We start from the raw sequence: 6000 nt of genomic DNA, 5'->3' as shown, positions 1-6000 counted from the left end.
GAAACTATTGTGGGTTTTCCTTGGGCAATTGGCGGTATGAAAGGAATTTTGATTTCTAGAGATGTAAGAAGGGAGATGCAATTGTTGAACAGTAAACGTTGATTCTATGGATGTATTAGTGGTAAGGGTGATTGATGACATAATAAGAGAATATTTGTGGTAAGAAAGAGGGAGATGATATCGATATAAAATAATGGGATTTGAGTTTTGGAGCGATGAGAAGGTAATTGGTGCACTAAAGGGTTAGATAGAAGTAATAAGGAGTTGAGCTATTAAATTGGTATTATTGAGTGTAAAGAGAAAACAAGGATAAAAGTAAGTTGAGGAAAATGTTCACCGGAGTTATGTGATGTAAAGGTAAGGAATCATCGAAATGTTTGATAGTATCACGAAGATGTTAGCTGAAGGTTATATAGGAGTTTCAGGACAACATGATTGATGATGAGTTTCGAGGAATTAAGGAAAGTAAGAAGTTAGAAGAATATCTGCATGATATGAGATTTTGGTGGAGAAATGGATGATGATTCAATTAAGGAAAATATTGGGAAGAATGTTGAGATAATTTTGTTCATGGATTCGATGTTCGTTGTTTGGGATGTTAACCAAAGATAGAAAAGAAATCATGATATTTAGAGATGAGTGAAGAGGTTTGATGTCCCAGGACAAAGGTGGTAGTGTTATGGTCTTTGACTAGTGGTTAAGGGTAAGGGTATATTAGAAAAGTGGCAATTCTAAAGAGGTGATTTTGTAAAGACCGAATTGATAAAAGTATGGTTGTCAGGAAGTATAAGACATAGTCTTAGGAGGTGGTTTCTCATAATGAGTGTTAGCTGTATGGTTATGTATGGCAGAAGGTGCTGGTGATGCGAATGGAAGAATGTGATGAGGGGCATGCGAGTTAAGCTCGGACAGCAGGTAACCTTTGTTGAGTGGTAACTTACGTGGTCAGGATTGACTAGTTGGTTGTGATTACGGGTCTATGATATGTGTAAATGTTTGTGTGAGGTTCTGACCTCACAAGAAGTGGTACGGTGTGATAATTATAAAGCTATTTTATGAATGTTCTGTAATATATATATGTTGGACACGGTAGTTTAATTGAATGATATCCAAAAAGGTAATAATTTGATTAATTTGACATGGCTAGTTATAATTTTATGTGTATTAATAATACATATGTATTCCGTGAAATGGTGGAAATGATGCTCATGAGGTGCTTATCCATTTATTCATATAATATGTTGCGTTGTGATAGAGTAAAGTGGATTGGAGTAAGTTTCCTTGTCCGAAAGGTTATTTCCGAGTCAGTATTTATGGAATCGTATGTAGTTGTGATGTCTATCGATGTGGTTGTGGTGCCTCGGGTGGTGATCCGGGCTCGATATTTAGTGTTGTGATGCGGGTATTTTCGCACTACGGTGTGGCTGTTGGTGGCGGTGTTGTGATGCCGTCACCGGTTGTGGTGGAGTAGGCGGGATGTTTATGATACGAGTTTTCGAAAGTGCATACCAGTTATACATAGATTGTTGTTTTGTTTGCTACTGTTCTTTGTGAGTTTTGGTTGAACATGTAGACAGTTGTCTTGCTTATTGATGTTTTCTTTACCAGGTTAAGTTAAGAATGAGGTAGAGTATGATATGAAATAGAGTTGAATATGTTTTCGTTGTTGTCATGGTATAGTGATGTTCTATTGATGGGACACGGTGGTGAGAGGTTGTTACAGTAATTTTGATCTTGTTCTAGATAAGGCTTTAGTAGACATGGTAATGGAAAATGATTCGTGGAACATGTGTTGTAATGATCTGAAAGCGGCAGGTAGTCCATAATCTTTTGTTGGGACAGTGAGTGTAGGGTGTTGGGGGAATTAGTGTCATATTAAGTTATGTATGAGTTTTGCGGTAATGAAGGAAAGAACTTGAGGATCTAGTGTGAGTATAAGTAACGAGTGTGGATCGGGAGTTATGCTTCTGGAAGATAAGTGCTTTACATAGCGAGGTATGTTGGTTTGCAGTGATAATGGAGAGTTTGTATGGTGATTTTGCTACGAGCCTTATGGTATAGGTTAGGGGTGTGCAGATTGATTTGAAGTATGAGAACTGTTGAAGTAAGAGAGCCTTGAGAAATAGGAGTGATTATGGAAATGAGGTTATAGGCAGTTATCTTTGACATAGGGTGGTGATGAGGATAATGAGATAATATAGCTAAGGGTTTAGTATTAGCGAGTTACGAGGACGTAACATTCGTCTTAAGAGGAGTAGGATACAATAAAAGAGAGTTTCATGGTGGTGCATGCGGTAATATAATTGGAAGTAGAGTGTTAGCGTAGCGTAAAGGAGGGATTTGTTTTGTGGACAATACTTATAAAAGGCCATGGCCGTGCTCGTAGTAGTGTGATGCTTCAGAGTGTGGGAATATTTTATATAATGTTGACAGTTGGAGGATGATGTTATGAGTGTGAGTAAACTTCGAGGACGAAGTTCCTTTTAAGGGTGGTGGAATGTAACATTCCGTTTGAGGTCTATGAGTGTCTTGGAATTGGGTTTGATAGTTGATGTTGATAGTTGATGATATTATGGAGCTAGCAGCATTAGAGGATGGTAGTTGATTATGTGTGGAGTTGGTGTCGTGAGAGATATATATGTGGTAGATACGATATAGTGAGTCATGTTGTGGAAGTAAACATAGTTGGTAGAATGGGGGTTAAGAGTTCATGTTCTATGTTCGGTCGAGTTCTTGAGTCCTTAGCTAAGTTGTTGTGTCTTGGTCGAGTCAGTATGGTTGTTTTTATGTATGGGTTGAACTTCGGGGACGAAGTTCCTTTTAAGGAGGGAAGACTGTAATACTCCGTATTTATAAGTCTTGGGGTACTCTATCGAGTAGCCCTTACTCTGTCGAGTAAGGGCAAGTTGCGAAATAAAATAGTTTCTGACCTGTTGGGTACTCGATCGAGTAGCTGGGGTACTCGATCGAGTAAGGGGGTACTCGATCGAGTACCTTGGGTACTCGATCGAGTGTCCGGTTTACGGGGTGTTTTTCGCGGGTTTTGTTAATTATGCGATTAAGGTATTTAAACATAATCGTCATTGTTTTAAAACACTTTTACCAAAACCTAAAACCTGTTTAAGAGAGAAAGCAGTCAGTCATCTTCCTAATCGCATCCTTAACAATTCCCGGAGTTCAGACGGTCGGTTCTTGCTGGTTTTTGTGTCGTTGGATTCCTTGCGTCGAGGGTAAGCTTTTAATACAATCTTTATAATGTTTTGTTGGGATTGATTAAACCCTAATTTAGGGTTTGGGGGTTTTATGAATAGTGAGTGATTGGTAGTCTTTATGTGCTGTATGATAGGAGGAGAATTCGTAGAGGAGCCGTTTTGATACAGCTGTAGATACCGTCTGCGTGTTATGCTTTCCAGGTAGGATTTCCTACTCAGTATTAGTCCCATAATGGGATATTGGTGATGTGCTGTAGTTAGTTGATTGATGTGATGATTGTAATTGTGATTGTGGTTGTGTTTGTTGATGGTTCTCGAGATGCGTTCTCGGCTGAGTGGGGTCACTTGCGGGAGTGATCTCACGCCCTAGTTTCGCCCTTCGTGGAACCCGCCACGGAAGGGGATGTGCACATTAATGGGACAGGGTTATCGCTCGTATGATGAGCGGGGCTTAGGTGGGAACGGCTGCGGTCCCCCATCGCGGCGGGCAGTCCGGTGGACGATCGGTGATTGAGATTGTTGGATTGGTGTGGATGTGTGTGTGTGTGATGGTTAAGTCATCTTTTATCTTGTTGTTGATATATTGAATTGTGTGATTAGTACCGACCCCGTTTAAATGTTTTAAAAACTGTGGTGATCCATTCGGGGTGGTGAGCGATTGCTTGCGGTATATCCTGGATACGCGTGGGATCTAGGCTGGGATGGAGTCATCACATATCATAGTCTTTAGTCTTCCGCTGTGTTTATTAGAACAGTTCCTTTCAGTCGGTTTATAGTTTGAGGACAGTTGCATTTCGCTTACAGTTGGTTTTGTAATGTAATCACTTAAACTTATTTAATAAAGTATGTTTCTTCATTGTCTTATGATTATCATGCCTCGGGTAACCGAGATGGTAGCATCCTTATACCTGAGTGGTCCTGGTAAGGCACTTGGAGTATGGGGGTGTTACAGGCATGGTGGGCGACATCGAAGCCGAGACGACGTAGATGACTTCGATAATGAAATACAAAATGACAAAAGAGTTACCGGAGGACCGCAGTCTCTCTCAGAAGATAAGGAGGATCGCCGCCAGGTACTTGGTGTTCAAAGGAGAATTATACAGAAGGTCCGTGATAAGACCACTCTTGAAATGTGTCGGCCCAGCCGACGCGGAGTTTATACAGACAGAGATTCACGAAGGCATCTACGGACAACACATAGGGGCGAGAACGCTAGCCCACAAAGCTCTCCGAGCCGGCTACTTCTGGCCTACCATGCTGAAAGATTCCAGAGCAAAGACCAAGAAGTGCAAGAATTGTCAGATGCATGCTCTGGTAATACATGCACTTTCCCGAGACCTGCAACCGGTACTTAGTCCCCTACCATTTGCACAATGGGGGATGGATTTACTAGGACCATTTCCGACGGCCTCCAGAGGAAGGAAGTACCTGATCGTCGCCGTTGACTACTTCACCAAATGGGTCGAGGCTGTCGCGGTACCTGCCAAGACCACGACGGCCGTAAGAAAGGTGATTTGGGAGAACATCATAACTCGTTTCGGGTTACCCCAAGTCATGGTATTTGACCACGGCCGAGAGTTTTGGAGTTACATGGTGATAAATTGGCTGGAAGAGCTCGGTATCAAATTCGCATACTCCTCCGTCTGCCACCCTCAGAGCAACGGGCAGGCGGAGGCAGCTAATAAAACAATATTGAACAGGTTGAAAAAGAAGGTTGAAGATCTAAAAGGAAGATAGGCTGATGAACTACCCGGCGTCCTGTGGTCACTTCAACCACGGAAAAGGAAGCAACGAGTGCATCCATTCCATCTAGTCTATGGGTCCAAGCCGTCCCGCCAATTGAAGCAGCGGTGCCGACATTCAGAACGCAAACCTTTGACCCAGTCGAAAATGAGGAAGGCCTGAGAGCCTCCCTAGACCTGGTCGAAGAAAGTCGAGACACGGCACGGCTCAACTTGGCAGTATATCAAAACCGAATGAGAAGAGCATACAACTGTAGGGTCCACAAAAGGGACTTAAGAGTAGGAGATCCAGTCTTTAGAAAGTCGGCCGCGACAAACAAAGGAAACATCCATGCTAAAATGACGTTCAACTGGGAAGGACCCTACAAAGTGGTTGAAGAAATGAGGCCGGGGACATACCGGCTGACAGACATGGAGGGAGTGCCTCTAATGAGCCACTGGAACACAGACAACCTTAGAAAATACTTCATATAGCGGCGGAGGTGTCCGAGACCGTTGTGGGCACCCCAACGCGTGATTATATCTAATGAAGAGTGGTCCAAGTTTTCCATCAAAGTGAAGAGTCCCCTCCGTAGTCGTACCAAGGTAGACGCCACGGCCAAAGCCGGGCAGTCACCGCAATGACAGTTGATACTCGCGAAAGCGACCAACATGCTTAGTAGACGCCAGCCGGACAGTCACTACAAATGCAGTTGATACTCGCAAAAGCGACCAACATGCTTAAGAACGTATGAGTACAGTTGAGAACGCAAATCTGACTGCCCCGGCCAATCCTGGAGTGGCAGAGGAAGCGATCAATATGTCTATAGATACGAACGCTGTCGAGCCGTAACCTCGATTGCCTCGGCTAAAGCCGGGAGTGACGAGGAAACGACCGATACGCTAACATGTTCACAACAGCAGTTGGGAAGCGCAAATCTGACCGCCTCGGCTAAGACCGGGAGTGGAGGAGGAAGCGACCGACATGCCAACATGTTTAAAAACGTTTAAGTACAGTTGAGATACGCAATCTAACTGGCTCGGCCAGGCCGAAGGTAAAAACGAAA

Source organism: Silene latifolia, chromosome 2, assembly GCF_048544455.1.
Source record: "Silene latifolia isolate original U9 population chromosome 2, ASM4854445v1, whole genome shotgun sequence".
NCBI classification, from domain to species: Eukaryota; Viridiplantae; Streptophyta; class Magnoliopsida; order Caryophyllales; family Caryophyllaceae; genus Silene; species Silene latifolia.
Note: the sequence above shows the minus strand (reverse complement) of the source record.